At 41.5% G+C, this 14,530-nt stretch overlaps 1 long non-coding RNA gene across 1 annotated transcript in view; it reads left to right on the top strand.

The window, feature by feature from the left end:
* Positions 1-14,530, top strand: part of LOC107034931 (uncharacterized) — a 180,380-nt gene that overhangs the window by 17,990 nt on the left and 147,860 nt on the right. Inside the window, exon 3 of the long non-coding RNA XR_012078298.1 lies at positions 8,305-8,501. This is a non-coding gene — a long non-coding RNA (uncharacterized lncRNA). The remainder of the gene's footprint in view (positions 1-8,304; positions 8,502-14,530) is intronic.

The raw sequence follows: 14,530 nt of genomic DNA, 5'->3' as shown, positions 1-14,530 counted from the left end.
GTCCCCTCCACCCCCACCATCAGACTTCTCCGTGTCTGTTCAACATCATTTCTACCATCTTGCAGCCCTTTGGCCCCAGTCTGTAGTAGCTAGTTAGTCTGACCAAGGGGATCTTTTCAAACCTCTTCCATCTTTACTTGCACTGGAACTTTGTGAGAGACAGTGAGGAGATGGGCCATGTCCTCTAGTGCCTGACCCCCTTCTCCCTTATTCCCAACTCCTCCACTGCCTAAGCACTTACCACAGGGCACGTGCAATACAACAAACATAATAACAACATCTTCCATTACGGAGTGCTTACTATGTCAGGCACTAAATTATTTTACATGCGTCATCTCTGCTTAACAGATCTCTGCCAAAACAATGACACAATTAGGCAGATATTGTTTTCTCTATGTTACAAATGAGCAAATCAAGGCTCAGAGAATTGAGAGATTTGCACAAAGTCATCCAGCTAGTGAATGCGAGAGCCAGGTATTGGAAGAGGTCTTTGAGAGGATGTGACCGCTGGTTGACCCACGAGCTGGAAGTGGGACAAGGAGAATTGGAGAACCACCCCTCCCCCATCCTTGGAATGTAGCATCCACTTGCCTTCCCCACACTAGAAGCTGACCAAAGGACACAGCTTTGAGGTAGTAATGTGTTGTTGAGACCAGGATATATGACTAAACCCAGTTAAGATCTCTCTCTGAACTTTAACATTCTGGCCAGGGAGTGTGGAGATCTCTGCTCATCTTGCAACACACAAGACAAGCCTGGTGACTAAGTTCCCTTGATTGTTAAACCCGCCACCCACCAATCTCCAATGGTCTGCCTCTTCCTTGTCTTGTCTCTCCTTGCCCTTCGTGTAGGAGGCCAGTCTCTGATTTCACCCAGGAAGCCCCCGAGATTTCTAACCAACACCAGGATACAACCAAAGCTTTTTTTTTTTTAATTTTTTTTTGTTATTATTGGAGTGTAGTTGATTTCCAACACCAAAGCTTTTGGTCTTGACTCTGATACCTTGCTGGTTCCCACAGATGATGGAGCACTATGAGAAATGCAAGGATGTAAAAGATCCAGTGTCTGCACCACACAGTCAACTATTCAGTTCAGTGGATCAGAGATACACACAAACCACTATCCTATAAGACAGTGTGTGAAAGTACTGAGAAAAAAAAATCAGCCTAAAGTTTCGGAACTGGGAAAGGGCTTCCCAGAAGCTATGATAATTTAGTCTTTGAAAGATAGGTACCATTTTAATGGGTATCTGAACCATTTAAATTCACTTGTAATTTTATTCTGGCTTTCACTGCTTATTTTATTTTATTTTTATTGGTCTGCACTTCAGAGAAGTTCTTTTAAAACAAGGTTAACATCTTATGCATCTCTATTTCCTAATATCACTTAGCACAGTGTTTTTCTCACACAGTAAATGATAAGCTATTTGTGATGTCACCTTAAGATAAAATTTATTCATGAAAACAGTTCAATCAGATTTTCTGCAAGTGAATTTTAGTAAATGCCATTCGCTCTTAAATGTCCTTATGGCAGCCTGTATTTTACTTTCCGTCACACTCATCAACTTTCAAATATGAGTTTCTTGAGAGTCTTCTCTACTAGACTGTAAATCCCCTGAGAACAAGGACTGTGTGTGTGTGTTGTGTGTGTGAATCCTGGGTGCTCGCAACGTGTACACGTAGTAGGTGTTCAGTTAATATTCGTTGAATGAATAAAACAGACCTCTCAAGAAACTCTTTCAAAAAGGGCTTCCTTCACCTAATGAGCTTAGGAAAAGCTGCCTCTTCTGCCATCCTTTTGGATAAAGCACAGTTGCAAATCAGCAAATGAAATCTCGAAGAAACTTGCAGTCAAGAAATCTGCTTAAAATTGATTATGTCGTTGCTTAAATAAAACTGACTGTGAAGAGCCACACCTCCCCTCTTTTCCCTGAGAACACTTGTTAACATTCTGCGAAATCACTATTGCTCAGACACTCTTAAGAAAGCCATTTGGGGGGGTGAGAATCTGAATGTTGTATTTCAAGAAGTGTGCTCTCTTCTTGATCCTTTTCCAGCCAAAAAGACTGTGAATTCTAAAAGGTGGAAGCCAGGATGATACCCTCCAGAGGTGGCCTCGTCCTCTGCACAAAGGAGTCCGCCCTGTGCTCTGATTCCTCAGTGTATGACAATTGAAGGCTTTTATTCCAAGTAACCTGCCTGATGGAGGCTCAGTTTGTCTCCAGTATTCAGCTATGAGCTTCACACTTACTCAAAAGGACTGTGAGAGAACTCTTTCATAGGGCTCACAGAGTCATAATAATAAGGATGAAAGGTTGGACGCTATGTCTCTGAAGAAAGGTTAAATAATTGAAGTAACTGTATTTAAAGGAAACAAAAATCCCAAGGAAGGACAGACCTGATGAAACACGAAGTAGCCTGCTACATGCAGTAGGTCTGTGTGAAGGCTGTGGGGCTTGTCGTCACCATGTGCCTCTATAAGCCCCGAGGCTGGTCCCATCTAATGTCTCCCTTCAAGTCCAGCATTCTTTCTGGTTCCAGAACTTATGCCGCTGGTCATTCTCCACCTCTATATCAATATCAAAGGCATACTCACCCCCCTTTTAGGACTATCACTAAATAAATGCTTCCTGTGTATCAGGCAATGCACCAAGTGCATTTCATGTTCATTTACTCCGTAAATATTTTTCAAGTTCCTCCTGTGTGCCAAGCAGACCTGCCCTTGGTGTTTGGAATACATCAATGAATAACACAGACAGAAAATCTTGCCTTGTGGAATTTATATACCAGCAAGCCGAGACAGATAATGAACATAACCAATAAGTAAGTTATGTAGTATGTAGGAAGGTGGTAAATGTCATGAAAAATGTAGAGCAGGGAAAGTGGAAATGGGAGGTCAGCTGTAATCTTAAATGAGAAGGTAATATTTGAGCAAAGATATGAAGCCTGGAGCAAGTTAACCATGTGGATATATGGACAAATAACATGTTGACCAGAACGAATAATCAGCTTAGAGGCTCCAAGTCAAGAATGTGTTTGTTGGTCCAAGAAACAGTAAAGAGGTCAGAGTAGCTGGGTGTTGGGGCTTGAGGATTGACCCTACAGGCCGTTTGGACCATGATGAAGATTTTGACTTTCACTTGGAATGAAATAAGAAGCGGTTGGAGGATTTGACCAGAGGGGTGTCATATATGACTTATGTTTTAAAAGGATCAGTCTGGAAAGGGCGATAAGCATGGAATTAGGGTAGTGGGTTGGGAGGTGGTAACTCCTATATGATAATGCAAATATCCAGGACTCAGGCCAAATACTGACAATGGAGTTAGTGAGAACTGATCAGATACTGAATGTTTGTTCTGAACACAGAGCAACAGGGTTATCTGGAAGTGCTGTGTGAGAAAGAGGGAAGTCAAGGATGACTTTAAGAGTTAACAGCCTCCATTAATATTTACAGTGAGGTAGGTTATAGTGTCATCTCTATTTTACAGATGGGGAAGCTAAGACTTAGAGAGATAATAACTTTAGACTATTTAGCTAGTAAGTAGCAGAGCTGGGATTTGAACCCAGTGCTGTCTGAGTCCGAAGCCTGGGCTTAACCATAATGTAGCGTCTATTACTGTGAAATCTGACCTTAGAGCTCCAAGAAACTGATCCCAGGTATGTTTCCTGGTTGCTTAATACCTATTGGAAAACCAGTTTCCATTAACATGTTTCCATGCCTTAAACCCTAGTTTGTTAGTGACTGTACTTCTGTTCCCTAGAACCTTCTTTTCTGAGAGTCTCCCACTTCTGAAGCCTGTTGCTAACTTTCTTAATCTGCCTGACCACCAGAGCTTCTGTGATCGCCTTGATTTGCTCCACCATTTTGGGCTCAATTTGGACTTCTATTGAAAGTTTTCCCCGTTGGTAAACCTTTATATTCCAGAAACTATTTTCTAGTATATTTGTCCTCTTAGACCCACTTTATATTAATGCATTTCTGACCACTTAAAAAAGTGAAAACCATGTGATTTTCCATGAGGAGGAGGGGAGTGTGTGATAGAGAAAGCGGTGCTGACTGTGACCCTCTTGGGATCTCTACATTTTCCCCAGTCATGGTGGGAGAGAAAGGTGTGGCTGTAGCAACCAGGTTGGAGGCCTCCACGCAGGACAATTTCTGATCTGTTTGCTACTGACACCTGGCTTCCAGGAAGTCTTTCCCACGTTTGATTTTCTTTAACCCGAGCAACTGACTGTCTCCTTTTATCTCCCTTTGCAGCTTCAAGCAAACTTGTAATGAGCCAATGGTATTCCTTAAAAACTAGCATTGAAATTCCTCCTACAGAGTAAACTGTGGAAATGTGTGATTTGTGCTTAGGGCAGAAGATGAGTTCCCTAGTGGCTGGGGTGTCAGAGGAGGGTCTTCGAGGAGGGTGGAGCTGCCCAGCACAATGGAGAGACAGTGAAGCTCCCGGTTCAGGGGGCAGGAGGAAGCGGGGAGAGGCAGAGATGGACAGAGCAGGACAGAGGAGAGGAAAGATAAAGCCATCCAATTAGAAGAAGGCCATTCAGGGCACAGTATGGCTCCCCGCACTTCACCACCACAGTCTACAGTCACCCTCAAAATCTGCTTGTCCCCAGGGGGCTTGATGTCCATGAGGTTTGTTATGCGTCGAAAAAAGAGGCTCAGTTTTAGGTTAAGGGTCTTCACGGTGTGATATAGGGGCATCGTGCGAAGGAGACAGAACCAAGCACACAGGAGGCAGGAGACAGCTTTGGGAACCACTGGTCTTGAAATCAAAGGTATTCAAGGCAATTTCCTAAATCTCAGAGGCAAGGAGACTTTCACTATTTCTGTAGTACCTCAAATGATTCTAATCTTCTGTTTATATTCTTATATTAATTTTAGTTTCTCTGCCTGAAAATACTGCAGTTCCAACATTTCTACATATTGAAATCTTACTCAACTCAAATCCCATCCTTCTGGAAAACTTGATCATTCCAGCATGAAGTGAACTTTCTCATCTATTGCCTATATACCCAGTTTTTAAAGTAGATTTTAAGCTTTCGGAAAACAGAGGTTTCTTGAATTTTTAAAATAACTAACTTGTACTAGTCTTCCCTAGGAAGTCTTCTTCCCTTGGCTTGCTGTCCTCTAAAGTAAGTTTGACTCACTCTCCTTTTTAATGGCCACTCATAATTAGTTTATGTAGTTTCATATATTCAAGTTTATGACAAGTTTGTATCTGATCATTCAAATTTAAGCCCCTTGAAATGAAAATTAAAATCAAAATGAGATAGCGCTATATTTCTATCAGAATAAATGACTGACCATATCAAGTTTTGATGAAGATATAGAGGAAATGGGACTCCTCTATTCCGCTCCTGGGAATGCAGAATGATACATACAACCTATTTGAAAAACAGATGAGCAATTTCTTTAAAGGTTAAACATACATCTTCTGATATAGCCATTCCACTCTCAGGTACTTTCTCAAGATAAATGAGAGTATATGTCTATATAAAGACTTGCACACAGATATTCATAGCAACCTCACTCATAATAGTCCATAAATGAATTCAATCCACATGGCATCACAAGGTGAAGGAATAAACAAATTATAGTATATCCAGATAATGGATGGACTACCACTGAGCAATGAAAAATAAGCTACTGATAACATACAGCCACATGAGTGAATCTCAAAATCATACGCTGATGAAGTAAGCCAGGCATAAAAGAATACATTTTGTATAATTCCATTTATATAAAATTTCAGGAAATGCAAACTAACCTATAGTGACAGAAGACAGAACAATGGTTGCCAGAGAATCAGGAGGAGTAGAGGGGAGGAATTACGAAGGGTCTGGAGGAAAAACTCTTGGTGGTGAAGTATGGGTTCACTGTCTTGATTTTGGAGATGGTTTCAGAGGTGTATACCTGTGTCAAAACTTACATTGTACATTTTAAACACATGCAATTTACTGTATGACAGCTGTACCTCAGAAAGTTAATTAAAAGAATTTTCAGCCCCTTGAAGGCTGAAATCACGACTTTCTTTTAATAGCTCTCTGAAATGCCTGGTAAAAGGCCACGTACCCTCTGAGGACTAATTAAATACTTACTGCTAATTTTTTTGACTCAACCATAGTTCAGGAGTTTCCCTAAGATCATAAAACTTCGGTATTTTCCTGACACTGAGAATAGTTCAATAGATTAACATTTATTAAACTTTTTTTTTTGTTGAATCAACAAAATATGAGAGGTGCTTTTGATGAGTTTATCATCAGGCTGATTTTAACATATCCAGGGACACAGATTCTTCCTATTTCACAACAAAACAAAATTCAGTAAATTCTGTAAAAGTTCAGCAATTTAGTAAATGCAGTCAGACTAGTGGTACATCCCACAAGTTAAACACTTGGCTGACTTTTGTTTTCCCACTAATTGTAATACTGTGTGATATTCAGGAAGAATTTTCACCTCTGTTTCTTGCTGATAATAACCAAAGTATTTATCATTTATTAAGCACAAATAATACCTCATACACCAGGCACTTCATAGAATTACCTTATTTAATCCTATAGCAACAATGTGGGAAATGATTAGCTAATTAAGCATTCCTCTTAAATAGATGAGAAACTGGGACTTAGAGACGTTAATGATTCAACCAGGGTCACACAACCAGTAAGCAGCGGAAGTGAGATTTAAATACAATTTTGACCAAAGCCATTTTCTATCTTTGCAGCCCCCAATCTCTACGATTGTTCTTGCAAGAGTGCCATGGATTTAGTAATACTGCTTACTATTGTTAAACCAAAATGCGAATTCTCTACATTTTTGAATGGACATGGAACAAAGAAGTTTTAAAATAGTACCCTGTTTATACATGATGCTAGACGCTACTAAAACTACACTCACCTACAGTTAGAACCATTTTGCATTTAAATCATTTTCTGTCCTTCAAAGTATTTTAATTCTTCTTATCGCTCTTTCATACACATTTTACGTCCAGGTTACTAAATAAGGTATGTTATATTGCTGATGATACTTTTCCTGGTTCTTCTCTAAGGTTCCAATAGTTTTGGACACTCTCAATGTGAGTTGGAAATTTCCCTAGAGGCAAATACATAGCATCTGCCTAATTAAATGGAAAGTTTCTCTCATGTAGGGTTCCTTGGACATTTGCATTCCTTAACTTTCAGCACACTCTTTTACTCTTAACACTCCCCACTGTGACTAACGTTCAGTCTTCACAACCATATGAAAAACAAAACCAAAAAACAAACCCAGAAGGGGGTGGGCGTAGCTCAGTGGTAGAGCACATGCTTAGCATGCACGAGGTCCTGGGTTCAATCCCCAGTCCTCCATTAAAAAAAAAATAGTTGAAAAGAAAAAGAAAAAAAGAAAACCAAACCCATTTACTTAAGGCCCCAACAGTACCAACAGCTGCCCAAAGCTCATAATAATAGTTTCCCTTGTTTTTGTGGCAGATCCTAAAGACTGAGAAAGATAGGGGAAGGACCAAAACGAAGTGGGAGCCTAGCAGCCCTAGCCCTAAAATATTGGTGTTTTGACATCTTTGCTTCAGATCTTTTAAAGTAAAAACTCATTAACGACACAGTCGTAGCTACACTTGTACCCGTACTGACACAATCCCCCACTTCCCTTTCCAGAGGTAACAGCTGTTCTAGGTTGATGACCCCTCTTTCCACCAATGTTTTTACCCATTCACTATCTCTGTGTGTTTTCATCAATATAGGGAATTTACTTATTTATCTATTTATTGAGTAAAGGTAGATTTATTTAGAGCGATGCATACCGCATAGAGTATAGGCTGCTTCAAAAGGCGAGAGAAAGGCCATGAGTGGTGGTAGGGAACTGATTTAGATGTTTTCAGTGTTTTCCATAGCAGGAGACTCCCCCCCGCCCCATATTGTTTCAAAGATTTCTCTACATATATTCACGTGGCTGTATTTCATAAATTTTATCTACTAAATAGCTTTCCATTACATGAATATGCCTTAGATTTTCATCCATCTTCTGTTTATAGGCAATAAGGATAATTTCCATATTTTATAATGAAAGCTTCAGTGAACTTCCTTGTACACATTTCCTTAGGCAGATGTGTTCAGTTTCCTCCAGTTTATAGAAAAGAATCTATCTGGAGATGGAAATTATGGGTTGTAGAATGTTTGTGTGTTTGTTTACATATTTGATTTAAAACTTTTTTTCTGGCTTCATTGAGCTATAGTTGACATAGTACATTGTGTAAGCTTAAGGCACACACTTGTGTATTACAAGATGATTGCCACTGTGTTGTAGGAGGTAATCAAGAGGACGTGACTGCCGTGTGACCCATGAGCTGGACCCAGGCATCGAGGGCTCGTCACCGCCTCCTTTGTCCTTGGAATGTACCTTCTGTCCACCGTGCCCATAGCAGGAGACATTTTCAAGGATGCAGCCTTTAGAAAGCAATGTGTTGTTGAGGCCACCTGGACTGAATACGTGTCTGAATCCCGGTAAGTCCTCTACAGAAACCTTTAAGATTCTGGTGGATGGTTATGGAGATCTACTCATCTTGCAGGCGCCCAAGACAAGCCTTGTGTGTAAGTTCCCTTGCTTGTTAAGCCTTCTGTGTACCAATCTGGAGTGGTTTGCCTCTTCCTTCTGTCTCTCCTTGCCGTCCGTGTATGGGGGCCAGTTTCAGATTTGATGTGAGGAACTCCTGAGGATTTGAACCAACACACTACAGTGTGAGCTAACACCTCTATCACATTATGTAACACAATTACCTTTTGTGTGTGTGTGTGTGTGTATGTGTGTAGTGAGAACATTTAAGATCTACTTATTTATTTATTTATTTTTTTAAATTACAGTCAGTTACAATGTGTCAGTCTCTGGTGTGCAGCACAATGTCCCAGTCATGCACATACATATATATATTCCTTTACATATTTTTTCCATTAGAGGTTATTACAAGATATTGACCATAGTTCCCTGTGCTATACAGTAGAAATTTTTTTAAAAGATCTACTTTCTTAATGACTTTCAGATGAGTGGATAACAGAGTGGTTTTCATATACAATGGAATATTATTAAGCCACGAGAAAGAAGGAAATCCTGCCATTGTGACAACATGGATGGACCTGGAGGTCACTATGTTAAGTGAAGTCAGTCAGAGACAAACACCCTATTGTTACTGAGCAAAACGCTCACTGCCGGGGGTGCATAGAAGCCAGTACTCTGGCACCAGCTTTTGAGAAAAGAAAAGCTTTATTCCGAGGTCCACCGGCAAGGAGACAGGAGGTAGGGCTCAAATCTGTCTCCCTGACAGCAAGGTGAGGCAGGTAGTTTAAGTTCTAGGGTTTTGGGGTGGTGAAGAAAAGGCGGAAGAAAGCGGTCGGTCACAAAGTTTGAGAGAGTGATGGGTTCTTATGCGCAGGCGCAAACAGCGTCAATGGGTCACGTGCACCTTGGGTGGGCGGCGGTATGAAACACGGGACGAGCAAGTCAGTTCTGCGCAGACTCCAGTCAGCCTTCCGGGTCCCAGCTGCTTTCAGCTATTTTTATCGTGTTAGGAGCGGAGGCGACTTTACCAAGCTGCTGCCTTCTCTGCCATCCTGTAAGGTAAAGGCCAAACTCATAGAAACAGGGTAGAATGGTGGTTACCAGGGGCTGGGGGAGGAGTGGGAGAAATGGGGAGAGGTTGGTCAAAGGGTATGAATTTCCAGCGGGAAGATGAATAGGTTCTGGGGATGTGATGCACAGCACTGGGACTAGAGTTAACAAATACATTCTTGAAAGAGAAGTGAGGCGACCTTAAGTGCCCCTCCACTTTTCGCCTGCTGGCGGGGCACCGCTTCTCCGGCTGACTCTGCTGTGTTTCTCTGGCTACCTTGATGGCCTTCTGGAAACACCTGCTGTAACCAGTGACAGAAGGTTTGCTGGGAAAAGCACTGGGAAAAGTGCTTCCAGACGTTTCTTGTGACCATTTGTCAAATTAAATATTTATTCATTTATTTATTTTTGTTTCTTATTACTTAGAAGCCCTTTCCTTATAGTTATTTTTAGCTCTCCCTGTCTAGTGTTCCAGAGCACCCGAGCTTTTAAGTTGTCTGTTTGGGACAAAATACTGCCTCTTGAGGATTTTTTTTTAACTTTTTTTTATTGAGTAGCAGTCATTTTACAATGTTGTGTCAAATTCCAGTGTAGAGCACAATTTTTCAGTTGTATATCAACATACATACATTCATTGTCACATTTTTTTCTCTATGAACCACTACAAGATCCTGTATATATTTCCCTATGCTATACAGTATAATCTTGCTTATCTATTCTACATTCTGAAATCCCAGTCTACCCCTTCCTACCCCCCGCCCCCTTGGCAACCACAAGTTTGTAATCTATGTCTGTGAGTCTGTTTCTGTTTTGTATTTATGCTTTTTTTTTTTTTTTTTTAGATTCCACATATAAGTGATTTCATATGGTATTTTTCTTTCTCTTTCTGGCTTACTTCACTTAGAATGACATTCTCCAGGAGCATCCATGTTCCTGCAAATGGCGTTAATGTCGGTTTTTAATGGCTGAGTAGTATTCCATTGTATAAATATACCACCATTTCTTTATCGAGTCATCTGTTGTTGGACATTTAGGCTGTTTCCATGTCTTGGCTATTGTAAATAGTGCTGCTATGAACATTGGGGTGCAGGTGTCATTTTGAAGTAGGGTTCCTTCTGGATATATGTTGAGGATTTTTTTTTAAATGTCAACTGCTTCATGTCTTTGAGGTGCATTATAACTGGAAATGTCCAGAACACCATCCTATTCAATAATTCACAGGTAATTATCTTATTTGGCTCTCCCAGCCTCTCGTGTTCCCTGGGCATGCCAGTGTCCTGCCAGTGAGAGGACACAAAATGGAAGGAAGCCGGCAGAGGAGGGAAGTGTTTGATTGGGGTAATTGATGTTGCAGTCAATTCAGGTTTCTGATGTGGTTTCTGGTCTGAAAGTGTAGTTTGGGAAATGTCTAACATGAAAGTACTTGACTTCTAAAATTATACCTAATGTAGAGTAAACACCATCAAGCCTGTCAGAGGGGAATTTGACTTCGTAATGTAGGCAGAACCTTACACAAACTCACTGTGATCCCTTTAGGACTTGTACGCAACTCAGAGCCCCCCAATTCCATTATATTTAATTATTTATTGAAACCCATCTGTGTACTTGACTCTACACAGCCATAAATAAAAACCTAGGCCTCTCCCAGGGACCTCCCCCGCTAAATTCTGTTGATTAATATCCTGGTATGATTGGAGGATAGATTGGTCCAGAGTGCAAAAAAATTCTCTGAAGCTTACATTAATTATGAAAACCTTGAAAAGTGATTATCTTTTGTATTAGCTCTATGCCAAAGTTAGAATCATTCGTTTCTTAAGTACCTAACATGGTTGATGGTAAAGCTCTTAGGTTCTGCTTCAGAGTATTGTTATGTGGACAGATTCTTGGTTTGTTGATTAATGATTAGAATCATAATGAAAGTTGCCTGCTTTCACAAAGGACTAACCCCATTAGTGGCTCTGTCCCTACTTTCAATATTTGCAATAAACTGGGCCACAGAGGAAGTTTTGTACCGTGTATCATTACTATCAAGTAGACCCTTCAAAGCTCCAATTTTGCTCACTTGGGTTTAGTGTCTTGTCACCTGCAAGCCACCAGCACAGTCCTCTGGGGCTTTGCTGCCGAAAGTGTAGTCTGATTGACCAGCACCTTCAGCATCACCTGGGAGCTTGTCCAGACCACTCCAGCCCTGCTGAGACAGAATCTGTATTTCTAACAAGATCCCTAGGTGGTTTGTAGGCATTTTTCAAGTCTGAGAGACCTTATGTCTAGTCCATCAGCGAACTGTTAGAGCGTGGAGGTCTCTCTTCCTCCCCAGGTAGAAAACAAAGCCCGGAGAGATTAAGTTTACCCAGTGGCTAACAGGCAAGTAGCGAGTGGTAGGTATATAGTCCGGTCAGGCCCTGCCCCCTGTGTTACTGACTTTGTTTTCATTGTCTGTCCACCGGGTCATTCCTCTCCCTTCTGTAAGAGCCTTATCACTGCCTCATTCAGGGAGGTACCAACTGCACCACCAGTCAAAGGAGACTTCCTCCCACGTCTCTACCCTGCCCCCAGCCACAGGGGGTGTGGCTGAGGATGGGTCCATCAGCTTCTGTTGCTAGAGCCTCAGATCTTTAGTGTCTGTTCCATCAGCTTCTGTTGCTAGAGCCTCCATCTTTAGTGGAGACACACAGGGACACAAGGCGCTTGTAGTCAAGTCATCTCATAGCAGGGAGAAGCCTGCAGGGAGAAGCCCCGAAGCTCCCTCCTGCTGCCCCAGGCCCCAGGCCCCAGGCGATGAGCTGGTTTCTGTGATGATGGATGTTCAGCACTTCCTTCTGTTCCAATCCTTAGACATAATCAATGTCAATTCTTTATGAAAAAGATACTCATTTTAGAATTTCCAGGCATAAACCAGTGTATGTGCCTTTTTAAAATTCTACAAATTGATCCATCGCATAGACACCCTTCTGCATGTTGTGTGTTCACTTCATGTAGGCTGTAATTCCTTGTTGGGAGCCTTTGGGGCCAGTTGGGTTTAGGAGCTCAGAGTCTTTTGGATTTTAGAGTAGTGATACAGTGCTCACACCAAAGATCATATAATACAGCTGGTCTGAGGCAGCACCCCATAATTAAACACATTAAATGGTTTTTGCACTGGAAAGTATGAATACTCTATGCACACGAAGTGAGATCAATTAAGACTTTACATATTTTCACATCAGGGCAGGTGAATATTTGCTGTCAAGTGAGTTTTGGACTGGTCAGGTTTTGCCCCCAATTAAGCTGCAAGAAAACCTTTCAGTTTCCCGTGTGTGTGTTGGATTTTGGAATTGTGGATAAGAAATTGCTAGCACGTGTAATATACCTTGGAGGTATGATTGCCAAACCAGTACTTGTAGATTTACCTCGATGTTTTTCGTGTCTGCAGAAATATTCCACTACATGAAAATAGCATGATTTATTTAACCAGTCTTCTATTGATGAATGTTTAGGGTTTTCCAGTTTCTGCTCTTATGTATAATGTTGCGGTGATCATCTTTGTGTGTGTTTGTTTTCATGTAATTGTACAAATGTGAAGCAACAATTTAAATGTATGAACGGAGCCAATCAGAAGGGAAAATACTGCTCATCTTCTAACTGCAACTGATTTCTTCCATTGTCAAATGACATTTAAGTAGAAAATTCTAAATGTGATGGTAGAAAATAAATCTTGGCAAAATGGAAAAAGCTCAGCCTTGGGAGTCAGGACTCGTGTTCCAGTTCAGGCCTTGCCATTTAACATGGGCATCGTTTGTTTTTTTGTGTGTGCACCAGTTTTTCAGTCTATAAAATAGAGATCTGTAATGTGTGACTCTGACCAAGATTGAGTTCCTACGTACAGGCACTGTTCAGTGTGCCTGAGAAGCAGCAGGAATCCAAAATCAGAGAATCCCTGCTATGAGGAGCTTACATTTTAATCAGAAAAACCTACAATAAACATGAGAACAAAGTAAAGTATTTAGTATGTTAGGTAAGTGGCAAGGAAAACAATAAAGCAGCCAAAGGTAATAGGATGTGTTTTGGGCAGCGTGGCCAGGGAAAGCTTCACAGAAGATGCCTGCACAGAGCTTACGAGGAGTAAGGGAAGTAGCCGTGCAGATGTTCCGGGAGGGGCAGTCAGAGCAGAGGAAGTGGTAAATACAAAGACGCTAAGGTGGAATCATGTCTGGGCTGTTCAGAAGTTCAGGAAGGCCAGTGTGGTTGAGGAAGCTTAAGTAGGTGGGATGGAGGGAGAAGCAGGTGATGCAGGGAGGCACCGGAGGGCTAGATGAAAGGGCTTTAATGGTTTAGTGAGGACTTTGGTTTGTACTGTGTGAGAGGAGACGCCCTTGGAGGGCTGCAAACACGAGAATATTGTGACCTGCGTGGTACTTTAAAAGGGCCTCTCTGTTAAGACTATACTGGAAGGGGAAAGGACAAGTATGGGAGGGAGGCTATTGATGGGGAGACTCTAGGCAGGAGGCTGTTGAACTAATCTAGGCGGTGACAGCATGGTGAGACATGGCTGAATTCTGGATATAATCTGAAGGTAAATCTTACGAGGGTTATTGATGGATTTGATTTGAGATGTAGAAAAGAATTTCATGATGACCCTGTGGTTGTCTGAGCAGCTGGAAGAATAGGGGCCAGCAAGTGAGATGGGGGGCAGGTGCTGGGAGACCAGGTGCAGGGGAAAGCCAGGAGCTCGGGTTTGGATAAATCGAGTTTGTCTATTAGATATCCTCGTGAAGATACCACGTAGATGTTTGGATAGAGATGAGTCTGGAGTTTAAGGGAACAGGTTTGGGTTGGAGATAAAAATTTGGCAGTCATCAATGCATAGATGGACTTAAAGCCTTGGGTGGGATTATGCAGGAAGTGCATGCAGGCAGGTAAAATGGGAGGTCTAGGGACTGGACCTGAAGGA

The sequence above is a fragment of the Vicugna pacos genome, chromosome 12 (assembly GCF_048564905.1).
Source record: "Vicugna pacos chromosome 12, VicPac4, whole genome shotgun sequence".
Lineage (NCBI taxonomy): Eukaryota > Metazoa > Chordata > Mammalia > Artiodactyla > Camelidae > Vicugna > Vicugna pacos.
Note: the sequence above shows the minus strand (reverse complement) of the source record. Positions and strands in the feature narration are given on the sequence as shown.